Raw genomic sequence first — 27719 nt, forward strand, 5'->3', positions numbered from 1 at the left:
CCCTAGCATCATAACTTTCAATAGACCAGCTCTCTAAGGATTAGCAAGCAAATCTCACCTTTTTTAAATGAAATCATGCTTAATCAGTGTCTGCAAATAAATTGGAGAAGTTTCAGGCTATGCTTTACTTGAGCAACGTGATTGCTTTTCTTTCTTAAGGATTTAAAAAAATTTTTTTTTAATTTTTATTTATTTTTTTTTTAGAAAGAGCACGTGTCCACGAACAAGCCAGGGTCATGGGGTGGAGAAAGAGATAGAGAGGGAATTTTAAGCAGGTTCCATGCTCAGCGAGGAACCCGACACAGGGCTCAATCCCAGCACCTTGGGATCGTGACCTGAGCTGAAATCAAGAGTCAGACACTCAACCGACTGAGCCATCCAGGTGCCCCGAGCACCATGATTGTTTTTTTTCACAGAAAGAAAACTGGTTTTAAAATTGTATATATTTATTTTTAAATATATTGAAATGGTTCAGAATTTAAAAGGAGTACCTATGATGACATCTTACCAAAGTAAATAAATGAATTAACAAATCTTGATCTGAACAAATCTTTATCACTAACACTTTACACAAAACACAAAACACAAAAAACAAAACAGATAAGCATGTTAAATGATACCATGTGAATGCAGTAGGCAGCATTCAGAATAAGGAAAATTCAAATAAGGACAAATAATTCAATTTCTTCGACAGATAAATTACAAAGGAAAAGAAAGTAATTGAGAGAGAATCTATAAATTAAAAAAAAAAAAGCCAACCAATTGCAATGCATGGAATTTATGTGAATCTTTAACAATTTAAAAAAAATACTCATGAGATTGGGGTCCCTGAGTGGCTCAGTTGGTTGAGCGTCTTGATTTCTGTGCAGGTCATGATCCCAGGGGCGTGGGATCAAGCCTTGAGGTGGGATCCATGCTGGGCTTGGAACCTGCTTAAAATAATTCTCTTCCTTGGCCTCTCTCCCTGACCCTCTCTCTAAAGTACTAAAGAAAAAATTCAGGAGACAATCAGCAAAATTTGAACAGTGATTCAATGGATAACATTAGGCAATTATTGCCAATTTTTAGGTATGGTAATAATATTGTGGTACGTTTCAAAAAGATAAATTATCATTTAGCAATGCACGTCAAAATATATTTGGATATAATGACATTTTATCAGGCAGTTGCTTCAAATACCCCAGTAGGGTATTGTTGTTTTAAGTATATCTATTGCTGTATAACAAATTACCTCAAAATTTAGCAACTTAAGACAACAAACATTTATCTCACTATTTCTGTGGGTCAGGAATCCAGAAGTAGCTTAGCTACTTGGCTTGGTGGCTCTGGCTCAGGATGTCTATAGTCATCAGAAGACTGGAGGATCTGTTTCCAAGTTTACTCAGTGGTTGTTGGCTGACCTCAATTTCTCTGGCTTTAGCTAAACACCTCATTTTCCTTCCTTTCTATAGGCTGCTTGGGTGTCCTCAAGATGTGGCAGCTGGTTTCCCAAAGAGCAGAGCCCAAGATGGTAGCTGCAGTCTTTTTTTATTATCTAATCTCAAAAGTGATATATCATCACTTCTGGCCAGAAGACCTATATCTATATGTCAGGTGGCACCTTGGTAAGCTGCCCATCCATTTTGTTTCTGGGAATTCCATGATGAATTAGCCACCACCATAGAACCCAGGAACAAAATATTAATTACCATTTCATCCCTGTGGCTTATTGTAGTAATTTCACCTATTTTATCTCTATCTATCCAGCACTGTCACCTGACCTCTAACTCCCCAAGATTTCATTGTTCCCCTGGAGTTGGCCAATCCAATTCCTTTGTGGTATCCCACAATATTATTTCTTTTTTTGGGGGGGGGGGGTTTATCCTTTAAAAATATTTTTTTTAATGTTTATTTATTTTTGAGAGAGAGAAAGAGACAGAGTGTGAGCCAGGGAGGGGCAGAGAGAGAGGGAGACACAGAATCTGAAGCAAGCTCCAGGCTCTGAGCTGTCAGCACAGAGCTTGACGTGGGGCTTGAACCCAAGAACTGTGGATCATGACTTGAGCCAAAGTAGGATGCTCAACCGACTGATAATATTGTGCCCTCCACAATATTATTTCTTGTATACAGAAGACACCTACCACAGGGCTCATTACAGAAAGTGATGTCATCATCCCCATCCTATTTCTTCATTTTTAAAAAATATTTACTTATTTCCCTGTCCCACGGACAGGGAAAGGGCAGAGAGAAAGGGAGAGAGAGAATGCCAAGCAGGCTCCGTGCTGCCAGTGCAGAGCCCAACAGGGGGCTTAATCCCATGACCCATGAGATCAGCTGAAATCAGCCCCTCCCCAACCTATTTCTTAATGCCTTGGTAAATGGCAGGTCCTCTGGGTTACCATAGAAGCTATGGTTCAGGTTGCATATAATAGATCCATGTCAACATTCCCATTTCCTTACACATTCAAATAGCTTTTCCTAAGGCAGTGGTTCTGAAAGAGATTTCCTAGGATCAGCAGCTGCACCTGAGAACTCCTCAGAAATTCAAATACTCAGACACCACTCTAGATCTACTAAATTAGAAATACTGGAGATAGGGCCTAGCAACCTGTGCTTTTAACAAGCTTTCCAGTGATTCTGATGCAGGCTTGTTTGAGAATCCTCATCTTAGTGAATACAGGTAAGGTAGAAAAGCCACTTGATTACTGTAGTTTCAACATGTCTAAAGATTTCTTGTATCATTATTTGCTTTCAAAAATTATTTGCTTTCACTTATTTTGGGTAAAACCTAAAAACATAAGAAAACTGTACAAAGAGGTGAAAGAAACAAAATGTTGAGAGGGCTAGAAAACTTATTTTACTTTCTTTTTTAAAAATATTTTATTTTGGGTTCCCCTGGGTGACTCAGTCAGTTGAGTGTCTGACTCTTGGTTTTGACTCAGGTCATGATCTCATGGTTTTGTGAGTTTGAGCCCTGCACTGGGCTCCACATGGACAGTGTGGAGCTTGCTTGAGATTCTCTCTCTCCCTCTCTCTCTGCCCCTTCCTCACTTGTGCTATCTCTGTCTCTCTCAAAATAAATAAACTTTTTAAAAAATATTTTATTTTTAAGTAATCCCTATACCCAACATGGGGCTTGAACTCACAACCCTGAGATCAAGATCACACGTGCTACCTACCTAGCCCATCAGACACCCTTATTTTACTTTCTGTTGAGTCTGGGAATTTTTTTTTTTTTGCATATTTCAGATAGGATAATAAGACCACCCCAAGAAGGCCTGATTTCAAAAGAACAGCATATTATTTAGTTTTGTGAACCCTGTTAACTGTACCTTCCATACTATCATGGAAATTAGTTCTCTCAGGTGAGTGCAAAGCAATAAATGAGGTAAATTGCTTCTCTTTAACTTATCAAAACCTAAAAAGTACTAAGAAGCAACCTGTATGAAAACTGATAATAGTGAGAAGGATTTCAATAAAGTAAGTCACCAAACAAATAATATTTTTCTCTTGTGGTAAATTTGTAATATTCATATCTAATATGTGACAAATGCTTGGGATTGATGATACCACTTATTGTCAACAAATGAAAAGTTACTAGTAATAGCTTTGCCTATGTTGTGCAGGAATAAAGGAAATTTTCAAAGGAAGAAAACATAGTCAGAAAAACGATCTGCATTGATTACACTGTCAGAATGAACTGTTTTTATCCATCAAGAGGTAGCATTGGTGGGCAGAATCATTTTCCAAATAGAAACCATTGGTAATTTTAGATTCTCCATAAAGCACAACTTGATTTGTATGTGCAACTTGTTAAGCAACTCAATGCCAAGTTGGAAGTTCATCCGATCAAGATCTTGCTGTTTAAGCTGCACTCCTGTGATGGATTTGAGTATTTAGATGCACCAAAAAGTCCTATCAAACAAGCATGGCAGTATTAATTTTCATGCATAGCATATGTATCAGTCATAACTACAACTATCACTAATGTTTAAATATATTGCTTTCTTTGACTCTGTGTTTTAATGACATTCAGCTGATAGCTACCCATGAAAATTATTTGAATATACTTTTGCAACAGAAGCAGTCAAATACACTTCTTTTGCAACACAGAATCTTTAGGGAGGGGTTGTTTTTGCTTAGAAACACTTTTTATTATGCTGTATCCAGAAGTTCAGGTTTAAATTTTGATCTGCTAGCCTAAATTCCATGAAGGCAGGGACCAAGTTGGTCCTCACTACTTCATCTTCAGTGCCAAACACATGGTACATAATGCTCACTCCATGAATGTCTATGGAGTTAACACACAATTTCTTGATTCTAGTCAATTGAAAGACTCAGTAGCTCTCTCAAGGCTAGGAGAATTTTGCTTTCTTGCCTCTAGCCCTGCCAACAAACTAGAAGAATCTCTATTTAAAAACAAACAAACAAACAAACAAACAAACCGCTTCTTTCTTAAAAGAATATGTATGTATTAAATTGACAAAAAGCACCTAGTAATCATATTTGGCATTTAATTTAATAAATCCCAGCAAACATAATAAGTCATAAAATACTAACTAGTAAAACAGAACAATTTGTCTTACAAGACTGTTTTTCTTAGTGTGCTAGCTTTTTTAATGACTGACTTCAAATTAGGAAAATAGCCTGGCAGATATTGCCCTGAAACACTGTCCTTTGCAAAAGAAATAGGTATTTAAATATGTTAAAAAGGGGGTGGGGGGGAGGATAGGTTTTGCGCTGTCACAATCAGAGAAACCAACTGATGGGTTGTTTCCCTCAGACTGAATTCTTGGCTGACAAGAAATGGGAGTTATTGGTGAAGTTCTCTGTCTTATCAACAGTATGGTTGGGCTTCTAGTGTGAACAGAATTATAGTGAGTCACACCTATCCAGATCTCGTGAGATCAGATAGAAGCTGAACTCTTCCTCACTCCTTTGGACTAAGGGCTCTAAAGATGTATATTCATTATTTGATCCCCTATATAAATTAAGTTCTAGGGAAGCAAAATGCAGTATTTTCATTAATGAACATCCATTTATAAAATTAGTCTATGAGTATTTCTCCCTAAATAACATTAGCGTTGTGTATTAGAACCAAACCCATTTGTTGGTCATTTTCTTGCCAGTGTAGCCAGTCACACAATGTAAACATATGCAAGTGAAATTTAAGTTTCAGGATTGCCTGAAGTCAGTGAAAGTGCTGTTGAAGAACTGCTCAAATCACCATAAGAGTTATTATCAGATGAGTTTCTGGTAGAGTTAAATCAATTAAAAACTGGAAAAAAGAAAATTTATATGGATGCCATAGTAGATGCTTCAAGACAAATTATCCGAATAACCAGATCTTAATAAAGATCTCTGGGAAAATTAAAGCCCTGGAATATTTCTGCAAAAATGACCAACTCTGTGATCCTAGTTCATAAGTCAAAAGAAAATGGACATTATGTTGTTTATCTTACCATTTTGTTGGAGAAATTATACTCTGCTCCTTCCAAAATCAACACTTGATTCATTAAAGTGAAATTGAATGAATATTTCATATTAGTGTAGATTCTTCCATTGTCACTTTTTCTATACGAGTGTTTTTTAAATGTTTGTTTGCAGCCTTTTGTTTTTTAAGTTCTAGGTCAATATTTTTGAAATTTATTTTTGAAAAAGAAAGAGAATATGTGTGTGTGTACAGGTGCACATGAGTGGGGGAGGGGCAGAGAGAGAGGGAGAGCAAGCTCTGCACTGACAGTGCAAGGCCTGATGCCAGGCTTTGACTTGCAAACTGTGAGATCGCGACCTAAGCCTAAATCAAGACAGTCGGACCCTTAACTGACGGAGCTACAACTGACAGAGCCACCCAGGCACCCCAACAGCCTTTTAAAAAATGTTTATTTATTTATTTTGAAAGACACAGAGAGAGCACTAGTGGGAGAGGGACAGAGGGAGAGGGAGAGAGAATCCCAAGCTGGGATTCTCCCACTGTGAGTGTGGAGCCCCTTGCAGGGCTTGAACTAGCAAACTGTGAGATCACAACCTGAGCCAAAATCAAGAGTCAGATGCTTAACCAGCTGAGCCACCCAGGTGCCCCTAACTATTTATTTTGAGAGAGAGAGAGAGAGAGAGAGAGCGCTTGTGAGCAGGAGACAGGCAGAGAGAAAGGGAAAGAATCCCAAAGAAGCTACACGCACAGTGCCTTCCTAACAGGTAGCAAGCCTTGCAGGGCTCCATCCCCTGACCCTGGGATCATGACCTGAGGTGAAACCAAGAGTCAGACACTTAATGGACTGAGCCACCCAGGCACCTTCCGTCATTGCTTTTTAAAACATGTGTTCATATGTATCAGTTTGGATATCTTTATAAATGGATAATGTCAAGTTTTCTGAAAATGTGTTCTGCAGAATACTGTAGTCCCAAACAGTCATCTGTGAAAAAAAGGAATCCACAGTTGTACAGAATATTTTGCTTCCCACTCTTTACCAGTCTTCCTTCTGCTCTGTGCCCAAAGAGCTGATCTGTATGGACTATAGGTTCCTTTGCCCTCTCTGCCTTCCTCTTGGATTTGGCTAAGGGGGAGGAGGGCTGAGGGAGAATGGGGAGATAAGCTGGACATTAAAGGAGATGGGGAAATGAAGATAGCCAGTTATTCCTGACTCTCTTATTTCCCTTCTGCTGGATTGCCACTAGTTAGTTGGCTGTCTTCCTACCAGAGTCACAGCTTCTGTGAGACAGTCATCTCCATTTAGTTGCCTCTTTAGGCCTGGAGATGGTAACAGTACTCTATCCTCCCATGTTGGCTTCCTTCTATTAAATGTTTCTCAGTTACCCACTGTGAATGTACCACCTATTTCCTTCCAGGAACTGACTTATTCGATAGTTACATATTATATTGTACTCTTGGAAAGATTCAAAATTCACACTAGGATGTTAAAGGCACTAAATGATATAGCAGTAAATAATATCTAGGTTTCAGTCATTGTTTGCCAAACTTATTTATTCATGGCACCATTTTCCTAAGAAAATCCCTTGAACACACTGGATTGTAGAATTTCTTTCTTTTCTTTTTTTTGTAAGTTTAAATGTTTTGTTTATTTATTTATGTATTATATTTTTAATTTACATCCAAGTTAGTTAGCATATAGTGCAATAATGATTTCGGGAGTAGAATATAGTGATTCATCCCCTATACCACCCAGTACTCATCCCTACAAGTGTCTTCCTTAATGCCCCTTAACCATTTAGCCCATCCCCCCACCCACAATCCCTCCAGCAGCCCTCAGTTTGTTCTCTATATTTAAGAGTCTCTTTTGTTTTGTCCCCCTTCCTGTTTTTATATTATTTTTGCTTCCCTTCCCTTATGTTCATCTGTTTTGTATCTTAAATTCCACACATGAGTGACGTCATATATTTGTCTTTCTCTGACTGGCTAATTTCGCTTAGCATAATACCCTCTAGTTCTAGCCACTTTGTTGCAAACAGCAAGGTTTCATTCTTCTTGATTGCTGAGTAATATTCCATTGTGTGTGTGTGTGTGGGTGGGTGTGGGTGTGTGTGTGTGTATACCACGTCTTCTTTATCCATTCATCAGTTGATGGACAATGGGCTCTTTCCATAATTTGGCTATTGTTGGTAGCACTGATATAAACATTGGGATGCATGTGCCCCTAAGAATCAGCACTCCTGTATCCTTTGGATAAATTCCTAGTAGTGTTATTACCAGGTTGTGGGGTAATTCTATTTTTAATTTTTTGAGGAACCTCCATACTTTTTTCCAGAGTGTCTGCACTGGTTTGCATTCCCACCAACAGTGCAAGAGGGTTCCTCTTTCTCCACATCCTCGCCAGCATCTGTTGTTGCCTGTGTTGTTAATATTAGCCATTCTGACTGGTGTGAGGTGGTATCTCATTGTGGTTTTGATTTGTATTTCCCTGATGATGAGGATGCTGAACATTTTTTCATGCGTTTGTTGGCCATCTGGATGTTTTCTTTGGAAAAGTGTCTATCATGTAGAGAAGAATTTTTTTAGTGAAATAAATTAAAATTTAAAGAAGCAGATTGATATTAAAAATAAAGATTGATTAAAAATTAAAAGCACTCAATAAGTGGGCAAATTAGAATGGGTGGGAAATTAAAACAGGAGGTTCCTAATATTAAAGCTAGATGGTAAAACAGAAGAATACAAAAGAGGAACAAAAAACAGCATAAATTTAGATAAGGATATTAATTAAAACATTAGGAGGGTAACTTGAGCAGGATTAAGTCATCAATAGAATAAATTATAATTAATTCAGGTTTTCCTAGGCAACTAACACTAAGAAAATGTTAAATGGACCCCACTCTATTGTAGACAACAGTTATAGAAGTTTTAAGAAGTTTTATTGTGCCAACATATCTCCATTGAGTATCTTTTTAATGTTTATTTATTTTGAGAGAGAGAGAGAAAGAGAGAGCATGCATAGAGGGGAAGAGGCAGAGAGATAGGGAGAGAGAGAATCCCAAGCAGGTTCTGTGGTGTCAGTGCAGAGCCCAGTGTGGAGCTCTATCTCACCAACTGGAAGATCATGACCTGAGTTGAAATCAAGAGTTGGACACTTAACCAACTGAGCCACTCAGGCATCAGTTGGTCAAATACCATTGAGTATTTTTGCAAGACCCACATGCAATATGCCTATCAAGGCTCTCACAAATTTATGTTGTTTGGAAAATTCATAAAAGAAAACAGGAGACAGAAGAAAACTACAAAACTTACAGAAAGTATTCTACAAATTTTTTTTGGAGCATTGGCTAAGTTACAAATGGAAATAAATAAGTGGATTAGTGTCTACATACAATATTTACTTTGAAATGAGTTTCCCCTCAATATACTTTACACGAATATCTAAGAATATTGGTTGAAGGTGACTAACCTGAGCAATAGCTCTATCTGAGTAGTAAACTGGCTTCAAATAGATACTGACGGATCTGCCATGCCACTCGTTGGAAATATATATAGCACTTTTTACTATAAGAATAATCTAATTTTCAGATACACAAGGATATACCGTGCATAATCCTGGTTGCCTTGTGGAAAGGGAAATAGTACCTAAAGAAGAGGAATGAAAAGGAAACTTTCACTATTCTCCATGTATACTGTAAATGTTGTACTTTACAAATATGTTACCTTTTCAAAAATAATTTTTTTTTAACATTTTTAAATTTTTTTTTTCAAAGTTTATTTATTTTTGGGACAGAGAGAGACAGAGCATGAACGGGGGAGGGGCAGAGAGAGAGGGAGACACAGAATCAGAAACAGGCTCCAGGCTCTGAGCCATCAGCCCAGAGCCTGACGCGGGGCTCGAACTCGCAGACGGCGAGATCGTGACCTGGCTGAAGTCGGACGCTTAACCGACTGCGCCACCCAGGCGCCCCTCAAAAATAATTTTAAAACCAAACTTTTCACATTTTCAGCTTCTGCTTCTGAAATTAACAACCACCTTAAGGAAGAAAGCAGTCTCCAGTGCCAGGCACCGCTCTTGGTTTCCCTCCTCTCCTCAATCTTGGTCCATAAATTTTTACTTCTTGGGTTGCTCTCCAATGACTTCAAACTGACTAGCTGTCAACCTCAGCTTTTAAAAACAATTTTAGTCAGAAGGATGGACCATAATGGTCTCGTCTATCAGTACCTGAAGCAGAACTTCCCCCAAGACCACTCCTCATGTACTGGAAGTGGAAATATCGTTGCAGTTTCCAAGTTACCAAGAATTTAGTAAATATAGTATGTTAACCAACAAGTGTTAAAATTTATTATCTCCAAAAATAAGATAAAAACAAGGACAATTGTTAAATTCCATAGACAGTTATTTGTAGCTGGCATTCACATCATCTACTGTAAGACAGGTCCTGTATCAATGGTATTAACATAGCATTTTATTTCACCTTCATAACCACCAGATATTTAGCATCAGTCTTATTTTTCAGATAAAGAATCCCACGTCAGAGACATGAAATAATATTTTCTGTGTCACATGACCAATGATTGATAGAACTTTTTTTTTTTTTAATTTTTTTTTCAACGTTTTTTATTTATTTTTGGGACAGAGAGAGACAGAGCATGAACGGGGGAGGGGCAGAGAGAGAGGGAGACACAGAACCGGAAACAGGCTCCAGGCTCTGAGCCATCAGCCCAGAGCCTGACGCGGGGCTCGAACTCCCAGACCGCGAGATCGTGACCTGGCTGAAGTCGGACGCTTAACCGACTGCGCCACCCAGGCGCCCCTTGATAGAACTTAATTCAAGTTAAGCTTCAATCATTGAAGGTGGTACTATGTGACACATTTTACCAGCCTCTGCAAAGCACTGTAGTAAACCCTGAATCAAAAAAAGCAATAAGAACATTAAATAACCCCCCCCCCCAAAAAAACCTGCCAATGGTGTCATTTAGTTTGATATTTTCTATTAAGAATTTGTCAACATATCGCACCTACATGGCTCAGTTGGTTAAGCGTCTGACTCTTGATTTTGGCTAAGGTCACGATCTCAGGTTGGTTAGTGGCTCCATGCTGACAGTGAGGAGCCTGCTTGACATTGTCTCTCTCTCCCTCTCTCTCTGCCCCTCCCCCACTCGTGTGAGTGCTCTCTCTCTCTCTCTATCAAAATAAATAAAAAACAACAAAAAAAAGAAATTGTCAAGTGCCTTGGTGGCTCAGTCTGTTGAGCATTCAACTTTGACTTCAACTCAGGTCATGATCTCAGGTGAGTTTGAGCCCCGCATTGGGCTATCTGCTGTCGGCACAGAGCCTGCTTCAAATTCTCTGTCCCCTTTTTCTCTGCCCCTCCCCCACTTTCTCTCTCTCTCTCTCTCCCTCCCTCTCTCTCTCTCTCTCTCAAAAACAAATAAACATTAAAAGAATTTGTCAATATATTGAAGATAAATTTTCACAAGATGGAGTTTGTGATTAGGAGAAAAAATTATCCTGAAGAATAAAAACAACTCAAGAGGGCGCCTGGGTGGCGCAGTCGGTTAAGCGTCCGACTTCAGCCAGGTCACGATCTCGCGGTCTGGGAGTTCGAGCCCCGCGTCAGGCTCTGGGCTGATGGCTCAGAGCCTGGAGCCTGTTTCCGATTCTGTGTCTCCCTCTCTCTCTGCCCCTCCCCCGTTCATGCTCTGTCTCTCTCTGTCCCAAAATAAATAAAACGTTGAAAAAAAAAATTAAAAAAAAAAAAACCTCAAGATAGAAGTATCATTTGTTCCCCTTTTATTTCACCACACATGATGTTTCCATACTCACAATAAAAGGTAAATTCCTGAAGGTGTAATAGAGGGGAATGAGAGGTGGCATCTGTGTTCACCCATTTGTTTCTCAAACATGTTTCTGGATATTGCCTCTACACTATATTCGTAGGGCCCAAGCTTGTTTCTGTCTTTTTTACATAGGTGAAGTCCCTTGGTCCCCAGCTTCAAACTCAATCCTTCCTCTGGTTCACAGGACCACCAATCACTGTATTCTAGCATTGTCAGCTCTAATATCTGGCAAATCCCCTTTGATGATTTTCTGCTAGAGTATTTTACCAGTTTAGGTCATCCTTGGCTATCTCTCTGGCATCTTCATTCTTTCTTAGGTCATTTTTTTCATTGTCAGTCCCTTTCCAAGATCTGTATTGATGCTTCTGGGTCTCAGTGACTTTTTTTTTTAATTTTTTTTTTACGTTTATTTATTTTTTGAGAGACATAGAGAGACAGGCACAATTTGGGGAGGGACAGAGAGAGAAGGAGACACAGAATCCGAAGCAGGTTCCAGCCTCTGAGCTGTCAGCACAGAGTCCAACATGGGGCTCGAACTCACAAACTGTGAGATCATGATCTGAGCCGAAGTAGGACGCTTAACCAACTGAGCCACCCAGGTGCTCTGGTCTCAGTGACTTCTACCACTATACCAAATGTCTGCCTGCTGGAACCTCTTATATCACTAACTATAGACTCGTGGTGTTCTTGCCCTATTAACTACATGTATCCCTCCCCACCAACATTCCCATCCCCCACATAGTGGTGAATTGTTACTCTGCTGTACTCTTCCCTGAAGTGAGATACTCAATGGGCTGCATGTACCTTACCCTATGCTGCTGAATAAAGTTGCTGCATCACAAAACTATGTGAAGAATGTTTATCTTCTGGATGAATAGATTGAACTCTGAATACTGCCTTAAAAATAAATGTTCATTTGAAATATTCTTAAGCCTCTTAACTACTGTTAGTGTTATAGATTATAATAACTGGAAAACAAAACAAAGAACAAGACCTAATCATAATCACCATCCTCTTGGAATTTACAGTCTACTAAGAAAGATAAGCTCTCTAGGGAGGCAGTAGAGGGCAGAATGATAAAGTGTCTTAGAAGAACAGATGAAGTACTATAGAAGTAAAGAGAACGAAAACTATTTCTTCCAAAAGGAAGAATCTGGTATGACTTAATGAGAGAGAAACAACTTCTGGAATTGGAGCTATTCAAAGAGAATCCCTTTATCTCTGAGGAAGTGAGCCTAAGAGCTAAGAACTATTTTCCCGGCCCTTAGAAGAAAGTCAATCTTTGGGATGGTGTGGAGATCAAAAACAAGGGAAAAACAAATGAATTAGGGAGAGAAAAAAAAGGAAGAAAGGGTAGGAAGGAGACCCTAATGTCAGCTGAGTCTCTGGTTCCAGATACCTCTGATGCTAGTTGTATTGCTGATAGTGTTAGGGTCTGTTTACAAAAGCCGACAAGTACCCCTTTTTGCCTAAATTAATCCCCTAAACTGGGATTTTCTTTTTTTAATTTTTTAAATGTTTATTTATTTTTGAGAGAGAGGAGAGAGACTGAGAGTGAGCAGGGAAGGGGCATAAAAAGAGGGAAACAGAGGATCCAAAGCAGGCTCTACGCTGACAGCAGAGAGCCTGACACGGGGCTCGAACTCTGGAACCGCGAGACCATGACCTAGGCCAAAATCAGAGTTTAACCGACCGAGCCACCCAGGTGCCCCTAAACTGGGATTCTTCTATTTATAAACAAGGCATATACTCTGGAAATTTCCCGGTTACTAATTACATCTTAGTTAACTAATCTCAGTTAAACTAATGTTTCAATTTTTTTTTAATGTGCGATTTGATTATTTTAAAGTTAATTTTTAATCCTTGGAAATCCTGCTTCCTAACCTTTCTTTAGCCATTATTCCACTGTTTGAAGGATAAAAAATAACCATACACAGAAAGAAGTCCCAGGGCCATAATATATACAATCCCTCTAAACTAAACTTGTTCTTCAAGTATACAGTGGCTAAAATATTCAGATAAATATGCTAGCACTCCTTTTCCATATTCACCATCTATTCCATCTGAATTTGCTTTTTGGGGGTGGAGTTAGCCAAATATTCTTTTATACCCCTGTATGGAGGGTCAATTGTTCCAGCATCATTTATTGAGTAGTCCACCTTTCCCCCACAGATTAATAATACCGTGGGGGAAATAATACCATGGATTAATCAAAATCCATGTATGCACAGGTCTGTTTTTAGATTCTTATTTCTTTTTTATTGGTCTTTTGCTTATCTAATTGATTGTAACAAGGACATGTTTTAATTATTATAGATTTCTTTTTTTTTTTAATGTTTATTTATTTTTGAGAGAGAAACAGAGCGTGAGCAGGGGAGGGGCAGAGAGAGGAGGAGACACAAAATCCAAAGTAGGCTCCAGGCTTTGAACTGTCAGCACAGAGTCTGATGCGGGGCTCTAACTCACAAACTGCAAGATCAGGGCCTGAGCCAAAGTCGGACACTTAACCAACTGAACCACCCAGGCTCCCCGTAATTATTATAGATATCTTATAAGACTCAATAAATGGTAAGGGTAATCCTCCATATTCTTCAAAATTGTCCTGGTTCTTCTTGGCTTTTTCCATTTGAGTTTTAGACTGGGTTTTTCAGGTTCCATTGGAAGTACAATAAGAATTGCAATAACTTCACAGACTGATTTTGAAAAATCATCACCTCTATGATAAGAGGATTTTGGTATTGGTTAAGTATCTTTCTCATTTAAGTTTTTCTTAATTTTATTTATTTATTTTGAAAGAGAGAGTGCAAGCACAAGTGGGGAGAGGGGCAGAGAGAGAGGGACAGAGAGAGAGAGAACAGAGAATCCCAAGCAGGATCTGCACTGTCAGCACAGAGCCCAACATGGGGTTTAATCTCGTCATGACTTGAGCCGAAATCAAGAGTCAGACACTTAACTGAATGAGCCACCAAGGCGCTGCCAGTATTTTTCTAACCTCTGAATCTACCTGGACTTGGGACCCAACCTTCCTTAATTTGGTCTGCCAAGACCCTGACTGAACCTAGGCTCTGATAGAAGAATGAATTTTGAAAAGTCTCAAGTCCCAATAACTCTACCCAGATCCATCACCATTAGCAGTTAGTATTCTTGGTTGATGAAGTCCTTTCCTATCAAGAAGAATACACTTCATGGATTATATCACTCTTAAGAAATTAACATCCTCTTCCACGGGGAAGCCAAGGCTTGACAACCACACTTCTGTTTCCCTAATCAAGCTACTCATTTTCCACAAATATGTTGCCACCAAATACCAGTAATACTGCCCAGAATAGCAAGTATTCCAATCTTCAGTCACCTGAAAATTAACTCAATACTTTTTTTAAGATGTTTTTTATTTTTAAGTAATCTCTACACCCCGTGCCTTGCTCAAACTCATGGATTTGAGGTCAAGAGTTATATGTTCTATTGACTGAGCCAGCCAGGCATCCCATGAGGTCAATATTTTTTTTTAAGTTTATTTATTTATTTTGAGAGAGAGCACAAGCGGGGACGTGACATAGAGAGAGACAGAGAGAGAGAGAGAGAGAGAGAGAGAGAGAGAATCCCAAGCAGGCTCCACTCTCTGCCACCACTTACCACTATGAGATCATGACGTCAGCTGAAATCAATGGTTGGTCACTTAACCAACTGAGCCACCCAGGCACCCTGAGCTTGATATTTTTTAACTTGGGGGTCAAGTATAAAGCAAATTTTCCAACTAGCCCTCCTTTCACTGAGTTATGATTTGTGGTGATTAAATCATACTTATTTGTTTGGTCTCAACTATTTGGTCTCATACTATTTGTTATGGTCTCAGTAGATAAAAACTATTGGAAAAATCCTAACTCCAGTTTGCTATTATTAGGTGATTTTGAAAATTTAAGAAAATTTAATAATGAAAATTTAAGATGAAAATCATTTAAAAAGAAGTTGAAGAAAAAAAAATTGAAGTAAAGCAGATTGGATGTTATCTTGAGGTCAATGCCCACAAAGGTATCCCAACAATACTGAAAAGAATCTGATGGTAAGCATAAATTAAATACATGAAATATTTTTTTATTTTGTTTTATTAAAAATAATTTTATGTTTATTTATTTTGGAGGGAGAGAGAGAGAGAGAGAGAGAATTTGAAGCAGGATCCAGGCTCTGAGCTGTCAGCAGAGTCCGATGTGGGGCTCAAACTCACAAATTGTGAGACCATGACGTAAGCCAAAGTTGGACACTTAACCGACTGAGCCATCCAGGAGCCCCGAAATATTTTTTGTTTTAATGTTAATAACCATAATGTGCTAAGTTCTCCTTACCTAATAGGTTAACTTTTATACTGCAATATAAGTTTATACAAAAAAATCAATCCAATTGTAAAAGGAGTACACGATAACTGTGTTATCACTTTTGATTTGATTTATCTTAATCACATAAAACATAGGCATTATAAGGAGAAAATGCATTTGTATATACACATAGATGTATATACATACATGTAACATAAGACATAGTATAAAAATAATATGTACATACAATTTATTTAGGAATAATATATATTATATTCTTATATTGCAATCAGCAGCGTGGTTCAAATATTTGCTTACTTGTTTTAAGAAGTAAACAAACAAAAAACTAATACCTGAACATGAGTTTGCTGTCTTAACATTTTTTTTGGAAATGTTGGTTAAAGATTCCTACTCTCCTGATACACTGCTTTCAAATATGATTTTATAAATCTGGTAAGAATGCTTATTTAGGGGCACCTGGCTGGCTCAATCAGAAGAACATTCGACTCTTAATCTAGGAGTCGTGAGTTCAGACCTCATGTTGGGTTTAGAGATGACTTAAAAAAAAAAAAAGAGTGTAAGAGTTCTCTTACACTAATTGCCTGAGTTGTGCTGTAAGAAGCAACAACCTCTCTTCTTCCTCTCTGCTATCTGCTCAGCAGCTGCAAAGCAGCAACTATGCATGAATGCATCTCCATCCACGCTGGCCAGGCTGGCATTGAGACTGGCAATGCCTGCTGGGAGCTCTATTGCTTGTAACATGGCATCCAGCCCAATGGTCAGATGCCAAGTGACAGGACCATTGGGAGAGGAGATGACTCCTTCAACACCTTCTTCAGTGAGACAGGTGCTAGCAAGCATGTGTCCATGGCAGTGTTTGTAGACCTGGAACCCACAGCCATTGATGAAGTTTGCACTGGCACCAACTGCCAGCTCTTCCATTCTGAGCAGCTCATCACAGGCAAGGAAGATGCTGCTGATAACTATGCCTGAGGGCCCTGCACCATTGTCAAGGAGATCATTGACCTTGTCTTGGATCGAGTTCAGAAACTGGGCAACCAGTGCACAGGTCCTAGAGCTTCTGGGTTTTCCACAGCTTTGGAGGGGGAACTGGTTCTAGGTTCACCTCCCTGCTGATGGAACATCTCTTTGTCAATTATGGCAAGAAGTCCAAGCTGGGGTTCTCCATTTACCCAGCCCCCCCCATGTTTCCACTGTTTTTGTTGAGCCCTACAACTCCATCCTCACTACCCACACCACCTTGGAGCACTCTGATTCATGTTAGACAATGGGGCCACATCTATGACGTCTGTCGAATAAACCTTGGTATTGAATGCCCAAAATACACTAACCTGAATAGGCTGATAAGCCAAATTGTGTCCTCCATCACTGCTTCCCTCAGATTTGATGGAGCCCTGAATGTTGATCTGACAGAATTCCAGACCAACCTAGTGCCCTATCCCCGCATCTACTTCCCTCTGGCCACATATGCCCCTGTCATCTCGGCTGAGAAAGCCTACCATGAACAGCTTTCTGTAGCAGAGATCACCACCACCAAGGCATGCTTTGAACCAGCCAACCAAATGGTGAAATGTGACCCTTGCTATGGTAAATACGTGGCTTGCTGCCTGTGGTACCGTGGTGATGTGGTTCCCAAAGATGTCAATGCTGACATTGCCACTATCAAGACCAAGAGTACCACCCAGTTTGTGGACTGGTGACCCATTGACTTCCAAGTTGGCATTAATTACCAGCTGCCCACTGTGGTACCTGATAGAGACCTGGCCAAAGTAAAGTGAGTTGTGCACATGCTGAACAACACCACAGCCCTTGCTGAGGCCTGGACTCCCCTGGACCAGAAGTTGGACCTAATATATGCCAAGCATGCCTTTGTTCACTGGTATGTGGGTGAGGGCATGGAGGAAGGAGAGTTTTCTGAGGCCCGTGAGGACATGGCTGCCCTTGAGAAGGATTATGAGGAGGTTGGTGTGGATTCTGTTGAAGGAAAGGGTGTAGAAGAAGGAGAGGAATACTAAAATTAACAATGTCACAAGGTGCTGCTTTTACAGGGAAGCTTATTCTGTTTTGAATATTGGGAAGTTGTGCTCTGAACAGTTAATTTTTATGTAGCAGTGTATATTCTCATATACAATTACTGACCTATGCTTAAAAACACAACGCTTTGTTATAGATCCAAGCTGTCCATTTCTCTGATGAATTTGTATAAAGAATTCCCTGTCTTAAATGAAAAATAAAGAATGCTTATTTATTTTGAATTCATAAAATTATCTGCCCCAAATAGTGGTGTTAACTACACGAAGCATAAAATGACTTTGACTTGGTAAGCATTTTGTCTTATTGCATATGTAGTTCATTACTTTTAAAAATTGTAACTATTTCCCTGTGCTATCACTAAACTGAAATTTTACAGTGACAAATGTAAGGGGAATTAGGTAGAATAATTCCCCTTATAGGGATTGGAGCATTTATTATGTATTACACAATATTATAGTATTTTTTAGTAACATTAACTTATAAAATTTTTGTCTTATAGCCTTCTACTTAAAATTCCTTTGGAATCACAGAAAATGCAAACAATGACACAACGAATACAAAATGAAGGCTTGGGTTTAATTAAGGGATCTTCCTATTGTGCTTTTTTGGCCTTTGAGGAACATTGTATTACATTCTTTTAAAAAAAGAAAGCAAGAAGAAATGGAAGAGGAAGGAAAGAAAAGAAAAGAAATCTGGTATAGCACAAACTAATAATATTAGAAAAATAAGTAAGACCTGAATCTAACCTTGTCAGAACCCATTGTGTGCTGGGAGAGTAAGATAGCTAAAGCTTCACAATGAAAAGTGGTGAACGTGTTTTCCACTGCCATGGTAACCACAGATTTGGAGCCCAACCTCCAGAGAAAGTTCAGAAGGACATCCTTAACTTCTGATGCCAAAATTTTGGAATGTTTTTTTTCTGAGTGAGCATGAGGAGAGCACTTTAAGAAGCTTCAGCTATGCTCTCAATTTGTATGCTTTTGAACATTTAGGTTCCACTCAGTATTTTGTAATTATAGGTATAAAACCTTTTCATGTCCACTAAAACAGGTACTAGATTGAATGCAATTGAAAGTTAAGTGTTTTAAGCCAATTAACAAAGGGTTTTTTTTTAAAGATTCTTTAACTGTTCTTTTGGTTTAATTATCTCAAGCTGACATTGCAAAATAATTTCTGTAGTTATAACTTACCAAATCTCAAATAGGACATTGATGCAATTAATAATGTTGCAATATCTTTTGTCTTCTAAATATATGGCATGTACCTGGATTTTAGAGTTACAAAGTCTTGCATTTGGAGCCTTGCTTCATTACTAATAAGCTATTTAAACTGGAAGTTTATTTCATTTTAATTTTTTAAAGTTTATTTATTTATTTATTTTGAGAAAGAGATACAGAGAGGGAAAAACCTGGGGGAGGGGCAGAGACAGAGGAGAGGGAGAGAATCCCAAGTAGGGTCCCTCCACACTGTCAGTGCAGAGCCTGATGCGGGGCTCAAACTCACAAACTGTGAAATCATGACCTGAACTGAAACGGAGAGTCAGATGCTTAACCAACTGAGCCACCCAGGTGCCCCTGATCTGGAAGGTTATTAACCTCTATGAGTCTTAGTTTTTTCATCTCTAAAATAGGGATAATAGCAACTGTTTGTGCTTACTTCAGCACCTCAAACGTAGAAGGCACTGAATAAATCATTACAACTTGGTTGCCCTTTCCTTAAAGCTCATCCATAATTGAGTAGTCCAAGCAATGGTGTCTGTGCTTTGAGGACCTAGAAAGTGATTTGCAAAATTTGTTTTTACTCTTCTTACAAACTAATAAGTTAGTATGTTACTGTTTTGTGGATCCTGGCCCAAAACTCAAGACTAATGGATTATAAAGAAAGGACTTTGTTCTTTACAGCACAGTAAGCTGCATGAGCTCTGGGTGGATGCTATGCATGCAGTGAGTTTCCACTGAGGCTGAGGAATACTGAGCATAAGGAATTCATCACTTTTATAGTAAGCAGTAAGCAAACCTACTCTTTGTCTGGGGGAGACATTACCTCATCCTTCAGGGTTACTCACTGCAAACACAACCCTGAGAAATGTCCCAGGGAAGGAACAGAAAGAGCCTTGCATTTCTGGCATACCCAGCAAGAATGTACATGGATGCTCAAGGCTCGTGGTGAATTGCCTGTCCACTCCTACCTACCTCATAGGTGAGATTGTTATTTTTTTTAATTTTTTTTCATGTTTATTTTTGAAAGAGGGAGAGTGAGAGAGAGAGAGAAAGAACAAGTGGGGGAGGGACAGAGAGAGAGAGGGAGACACAGAATCGGAAGCAGGCTCCCGGCTCTGAGCTGTCAACACAGAGCCCAATGCAGGGCTCAAATCCACGAACCGCGAGATCATGACCTGACCTGAAGTTGGACTCTCAACCAACTGAGCCACCCAGACGCCCTGAGATTGTTATTAAAATACAGATTGAGAGGGGCTTTGAGCTAATTTTTAAAAATTAGCAAATGTGACAACTTATAGAATTTAGCATGATACCTGACACAGTGTTTAAATGAATAAATTAATGAATAAGTGAGAAATATGCCCATGAAATATAGTAAGTATATGTATTAAGTTGGCTTTTGTTGTAATTTTATTTTAAAACTAAAATAAATGTTAAATGGATACAAACTTGTAAATTAAAGTAAAACTATGTATCTTGATTATGGCTGTATTTTATAAAACCATGAGATAGCCAGAGTCCTACTAGGAAATGTAGAAATCTATCTGTGAGAGATAATAACAGAAATAAAAGGGGACTTGGCTGTTTGAACAGATAAATGGCCAGAATTGACAACATCAAAGTAAATATATTCATAATTATTGAATTTGGTAATTATTGTTAACTGTCTTCAGCTATTTAAATTGTAATTTAGAGAAAGGAGTAAATACAATGAGTAACTGTCCGAATATATGACATTAGAAAGTCCATAGGGCTACTCAAAACCCATAGGGCTACTCTACTAATCAGTTTTAACTCAGCGGAGTTACCTTACCTATATATGCTTTTTGGCTTTCACACCACACCACTTCTTTTTATTGTTCCAAAGCCAACCTTCTATATCATAAGACAGCTGCTTAATTGAAACTCAAAATATCTTTGCACAACAATTTCTTAACATGCTCTGATGAATTTTAGTTCTGCCTTTCTATAAAGTGCAAAATGTGGAGGGTATGCTCAATAGCTTTTGTCACCCTAAGAACAGCAGGGTATAAATTAAACAATCCATGCGGTGAGAGCAGATACTGCCCTCCTCACTTAAAGTCCACACTTACAATTTCCAAAATCCTCTGAAATATTGAATGCAACTAATTGCACCATAAAATATGAAAGCTTTAACCATGTTTGAAAGGTAAAGAAAGTTGACCCATTACCAGAAAGGAAATCTTACAGATAAGTGAGCAAAAACCTGCAAGGAGTCGAGTTCTTACTAGTCAGATCATCCTGAGTCTATTGCAGATGGGCACTAAGGCTACCTTCTCATGGTCTCTCTCTCTCTTCCTCTCCTCCCTTAAGATCCTTATGCAGTCCTTCACCCCTTCCCACCTTCTCCCTCCCCAGTCCCACCATCCTACGTCCTTTTCCTCATTCTCTGACTCAAAGTCCTTCTGAATCTGAGAAACTAACTGTCTGAGCTAGAGAATGAGAAAAGAAAGTGAGGGTGGGAGGTTTGTGGGCTCTACAGGCTATCAAACCCTACGCACAATGGAGAAGAGGGAAAATTGAATACCTTGAGATGAAAATCATGAAAACAACAAATTTTTCCCTTAATACAGAATCTAGTATGTAATTTTGCCAAAGAGTAGTATTTTTTTCTCCTACCTTATTCTTTTTATAGTATCCCTGCTTTGGGTAAGCCACGTCTCCAGCAGAGTTGTGGGTAACTATCCTGTCCTAGAAAAAGAATGGGAGGAAATAGAGTCTTTTGCCAAGAATACATGTTACTTTTGCATGTGGTTGGTTTATTAGCAGCATCGCATATTTTCTTATGTTGTAACTCATATTTGTCAACCCCAGTGATAGACCTTACCTTGATTTCTGAGTGTCATGGAGCACATAATGCAAACACAGTTGCTAAATTGCTCTCTTTATTATCTCCTGGATCATCTTTCCCTTACTTTTGATATCATACCCAATTTTTACCTCCTGATGGTACTTATCAATTTCCCTCATATAAAAAAGGTATGTATACACACATCCTTCATATTCTCTGCTAGACTGTAAGCTAAGAACAAGTTGTATTTTTAATTTTTTATAAGCCCACCACTTGACTTCTGATCAATATTAAAAACATATAAATAAAGAAATATTGGTTGAAAAAGAGGGTGAATAAACATTCTCTTCCTTTCTACAACTCTGTGATGACTGCTTTGGTTTCTCTTTCATTTGGCATCTTTAACTCTTTAGTAGTTTTACTGTATGGCTCTTGCTATAATGCCTCCATCATCTTAACTTTCTAAGGCTATGAGATCTTCTCTATGCTACCTTTATAACTGCTGTGATATGATGACACACTTTCATAGCTTTGTAATATGTTTTTAATGTCATCTCTTATGAACATAAAATGAATTCTATGCAGACACAAGGCCACTTACAAAAGAGCTCTATTTTGTTATTTGCAATCTTCCCAAGTATGACCATAATTTAATACTTAAGATTGAGAGGAAGCTGTCTTTCAGTTACGAGACATTTTATTAAATGTGACTGAGTGGGAAGTTTGGGAGGAAGCGATGAGTTTAAATTTAAAGAAAAACTTATTATGCACATATTAAGTAAATGTTTAAAACGGAAAATACTCTGCTGCTCTGCCCCCAGTCCTTCTAATAATTGCCTTTATAGCTCCATAACTCTAAATAGTTCATTACTTCTAGATTTATCATCTTTGTTTAATATGCACTACATCTTGACCCCTGATACAAATTACTTATCATACTAATTTTCCCATCCACACCTTCTGCCAAATTAAGTTGTCGCTTTATTTCCATTATTGATCCACCATTACTAGGTAAACATGGGTAAGTTACTTAACCCTCTGTTGCCTCTGTTTTACTGACTCCCAAAGAAAATCTGAGTACTTCATATAATTGCTGTGGAAATTAAATGAGTTAATACATATGTAAAGCACTGTGTTTACCACACAGTAAATATTATATAAGTAATGACTTCTTGTTGCTGTTTTCCTTCAAATGGTTACATTTATAATTAACATTATATTCTGAAATATTGACTTCTCATTCCATCAGTTTAGAAAATATATACTGTCTCCCTACTCAATGAGCTATTCTTGCATTTTCCTCCATCTGGCCTCTGATTTTGCCCTTCCAAGTGTATAGGAATTAAAATAATTAATTTAATTAAATGTGTTAATTTAATCCAATAATTAATTCTGCTTTGTAACCAATTGAGGTTTCTGTGTTTTGTAAGGAATGATCTTAAAAATTGAACCCCTCCCCGCAAAAGACAGCATTTACATTATGGTAATGATGTGAACATTGTTTATTAAACAGTAAACTAGATGATATACATCTTTATAAGTCCAAAATCATTACCATGCACCAATCAAAAAATGATATTCCAAACATTGATAAAATATTTCCTCTTCTCACATTCAATCATATATTCAAATCATTCTGTATTTTAGTTTACTATATTTAAACTTGTTTTATTTTGTTTGGGGGTGGATTGTGATTCTGTTTTTTTTTTTCTTTTTGTTTTGTTTTGTTTTGTTTTGTTTTGTTTTGTTTTTTTAGAAAGAGTGCAAATGAGTGAGAGAGAAGGAGAGAATCTTTTTTTTTTTTTAATGTTTATTTCTTAATTTTGAGAGATAGCATGCGTGCCTGAGCAGGGGAGGGTCAGAGAGAGAGAGGAAGAGAGAGAATCCCAAGCAGGCTCCACTGTCAGTGCAGAGCCCCACAGAGGGCTCAATTCCACAACCCTGGGATCATGCCCTGGGCAGAAACCAAGAATCAGCACTCAACTGACTGAGCCACCCAGGCGCCCCTAAACCATTGTTTCTAATAAAGCTCTTATTTTTCACTGTTATTTCTAATTGCTTTCCTTTTGCCTTGCTGGTAAAAGAAACATAACCTTCCACCATATGCTATAGATTACCCACCTTGTACGTATTACTATCTGTTGTATTACTATCCCAGGAATCTTCTGATTTCCTGCTTCCATCTGGACAAGCTTTGTCTTGATTTTCCTATGGCTTAGTTTCATTGTTTTAATGCTTTCCACATCTTTCACTTTATTCCTTGTTTTGCTAAAGTACATATTCAAATAACGTCCTCAAAAAAAGATGATTGGGAGGTAAACTTTCTGAGGTCTTGCATGTCTGAAAATGTATTCTTTGCCCTCATAATTGTCTGATAATTTAACTGGACATGAAATACTGAAATTTAACTGGACATAAAATACTGAGTCCAAAATCATTTCCCCCCGAAGTTTATAAACGTATTTCTTTATTATTTGCTCCTATCCAGTGCTGCTAATTAGAAGACAGATCCCAGTTGGATACTCATTACTCTGTTAGTGAACCTGGATTTTCTTTGTGGAGGCTTTTAGAATTTTATCTTTATTCTTGGTAATTTGAAATATAAAGAGGACATATGTGTATGTAATTATATATGTAACTTTGTATTATATACATATTATATATTCTATACATAATATAGATTATATATAATATATATATTATATACATGTAGCTTACTCAATTATTCATAGGTATTTTCTATTTAAAACTTTGTTTTCAGGGGCACCTGGGTGGCTTATTCGGTTGAGTATCCAAATTTTGATTTCGGCTCAGGTCATGATCTCAGTTTGTTAGATGGAGCTCTGAATCCTGAGTGTTTGGTGCTGACAGCATGGAGCCTGATTGGAATTCTGTCTCTCCTCTCTTTCTCTCCTCTCTTTCTGTATGCCTCTCACCCTACTCACACACACTCTCTCTCTCTCAAAGTAAATTAGCATTTAAATAAATAAATAAATAAATAAAATAAAAACTTTGTTTTCAGTCCCCAAACATTTCTTTTCTTTTATAATTTCCTCCACCCTAATTCTTCAATTCTCTTTTTCTGAAATATAGGTTTGTCAAACGTTGGAGTTCTTGGAATGAGCCTCTAAATACCATCTTTCCATCTTTATCTTTTTCCTTCTCATTCTGGGAGACTTTCTTGCAGTCTTTCTACTGATTTTTTAAAAATAATTTTTTTCAAAAGTTTTTGTGTCTTCTGATTATTTTTCATAGTTTCTGGCATAGTCCATAGTAGTTTTATGAATAAAATATCATTTTGAACTTTTCAGAGAGTACAGACCCAATTTTTAAAATGTTTATTTGTTTGTTTATTTTGAGAAAGAGAGAGCATGCTCTCAAGTGGGTGGAGGGGGAAAGAGAGGAAGAGAGAGAGAGAGAGAGAGAGAGAGAAAGAGAGAGAATCCCAAGCAGGCTCCGAATGAGCCACCAGGAGCCCCCATACCCAAGTTTTATTAGTGTTATAGGTTCTCTATCACAAACTGGCTCTGTTTTTGCCAGCTTTTCTGTTTGTTTGTTTGTTTGTTTGTTTGTTTGTTCATCTTGCTCTTTGCATTTAGACTGTTAATTTTCTTCATATTTCTGGGATATATATTTGTCCTTTTATATTTATAAAAGAGTAGATTGATTTATACATGCTTGCATGGGTTTCTACTGCTGTGTGCTGTTTCTCCAGTAGGCCTGACTAGTATATGCAGATGAGTTAAAGGTATTCGTTGGCCAACTTTATTTAGGCTTTTCACATAGAGAGCAAGAAGACAGTTTGGAGAACCACTAAAGAGTCGAGAGTGGGGAGGGGGTTACTTTGCTCTGGGATAGAACTCTTATACTAGAAGCCTTGGACCTCCCTAGGAAGTTCTTTAAATTTCTTTAGAAAACTGCCTCCACTCAGCCCTACTGGTAAATTCAGGGCTTTTAATTACTCTGTTCCTACAGGGAGAGTAAAGTCAGGACAAACCGAACAGTATTTCAGAAGTGAACTTACAACTATCCTGATACAACATGCCAATTCCACAACTAGAGCCTCTCTAGTTTCCACTGGAAAGTCAGATTCCATCACACTATAGTTTTCTACTCCTTGTAAAGCTTCTCCAAGTATCATTTGTCAAGAAACTACCAAACATTTTCCATCTTTCAGAAGTTCATTGAAAACTCTGGTTAAGTAATCAACCACTTTCCCATTTTATTTACTGTTATGTATTTCTTTACTGTCATTTAGTTGATGATAATGGAGGGGGGGGGGAGGAGCATTAAATAAGTGTAATCAGTCTATTAGCTTTATTTACTCATTTTGCAAATATTTACTGAGTGTATATCAGGTGTCAGTATTAACATAAGATTGGTTTGTTGGGCTGTAGATTTTCTCACTCTTGGAAGGCCATTTTTGGGGGAGCAAATCATTTTTAATTTTTTAAAAAGAAATATACCAAAGAGTCATGCAATGCTGCCAGCATTGGATACAATCCTGGGCCACAAGTCCACACACTCCTTTGAAACTGGTCTTGTGACAGCAGAACCTTTCATTTTGTCTTTATTGTTTGCTATGAACTCCACATCCTTTTCAAAAAAAAAAAAAAGAGGGGCGCCTGGGTGGCGCAGTCGGTTAAGCGTCCGACTTCAGCCAGGTCACGATCTCGCGGTCCGTGAGTTTGAGCCCCGCGTCGGGCTCTGGGCTGATGGCTCAGAGCCTGGAGCCTGTTTCCGATTCTGTGTCTCCCTCTCTCTCTGCCCCTCCCCCGTTCATGCTCTGTCTCTCTCTGTCCCAAAAATAAATAAACGTTGAAAAAAAAATTAAAAAAACAAACAAACAAAAAAAACCCACCATCTTTTCTCTGGTATGACTTTCATTGTTGAACTACCACTGTAGGATATACCTTCTTTCTGAGGTCTAGTTTGCCTTTCTTCACTGTGGCTATCGCCATGTCACCCACACCAGCAGCAGGAAGTCTATTGAGTCATCCTTTGATCCCCTTCACAAAGATGATACACAGATTTTTGGCTCCTTTGTTGTCATTACAGCTGATCACAGCTCCTACCAGAAGACCCAGGGAAATCTGGAACTTTGCACCCAAAGACCCATCATGTCCTTGCTTTGACATCTTGAATGGAGCCCAGGGGCAATTTTTCTTCTTATTTCATGTGTGTGAGACACAAAGAGCCCTGTAGCTTACCTCCTAACCATAGCTCCCCTGAAGAAAAACTCAATGGAGCTGATTAACTCTCTGTCTGAACCAGCTGCCAAACTCTCTCTCTCCCTTCTACCTTTCCTTTAGGTGTTTATTACCTTTCTAGAACCCTGACCTTCCTTTCCAGTCTGGCTTCCACATATTTTTAAAAATATGGAATAAACAGCAAGCTATTGAAAATAATTATTAGGCCAAATTTGAAGGAAAAAGTAAAAATCTACAGAGTTACTCTAAAAAGGAAGCTGCTTTTGGCCAAAAACATTTTCCCAAAATCAAGAGTGAGAGTAGAATTTGACATTTTTATGGACTGCATGGCAGATAAATCCACCAGCTCTGGAACAAGGGTTTGGAGGTTGTGCTGTGCTCTAAAGGATCATCCCTGCAATAAACAGGGTCTTCTTTCAAACTGAGAAAGAACCCATGTAGAATTATAGCCCAGTCAGATTCCCTGGTAAGTCCAGAAAAAGTCAAGACATGAACTTGAGCAGGACTTATAACATGCCTGCAGACAAATACTAATTTTTCTGGAAGAACATAACTTCAAAGTATTTTATTTTTAAACATAATGCCCAGGAACCATACGTAACCAAGCACCTCAAAAAATTAACTACCATGAGCAAGAAGCAGATCTTCAGAGAATTCAGATATTGGAATTACCACATGGAGACTCTAAAAACATGATACTGACCATTTAAAGGAATGAATACAGAATCAAAGATATCTTCAGAGAGTAGAAAACTGTAAAAAGTGATACCTGGGGTTAGGTCAGTATGGAAGATAGGGCAGCCTTTTAGGACGTGACAAGTTCAGGGTCCCCATACTACTTCGTCATCTTAATTCCATCCT

At 38.3% G+C, this 27719-nt stretch overlaps 2 pseudogenes; one reads left to right on the plus strand and one right to left on the minus strand.

The window, feature by feature from the left end:
* The first annotated feature begins 16239 nt into the window (after window positions 1-16239).
* On the plus strand, window positions 16240-17597 carry LOC125165457 (tubulin alpha-1B chain-like; annotated as a pseudogene).
* Window positions 17598-26121: 8524 nt separating this feature from the next.
* On the minus strand, window positions 26122-26786 carry LOC125165458 (60S ribosomal protein L23-like; annotated as a pseudogene).
* Window positions 26787-27719: the final 933 nt, after the last annotated feature.

This window comes from Prionailurus viverrinus, chromosome B2, assembly GCF_022837055.1.
Source record: "Prionailurus viverrinus isolate Anna chromosome B2, UM_Priviv_1.0, whole genome shotgun sequence".
In the NCBI taxonomy this organism is placed as follows: domain Eukaryota; kingdom Metazoa; phylum Chordata; class Mammalia; order Carnivora; family Felidae; genus Prionailurus; species Prionailurus viverrinus.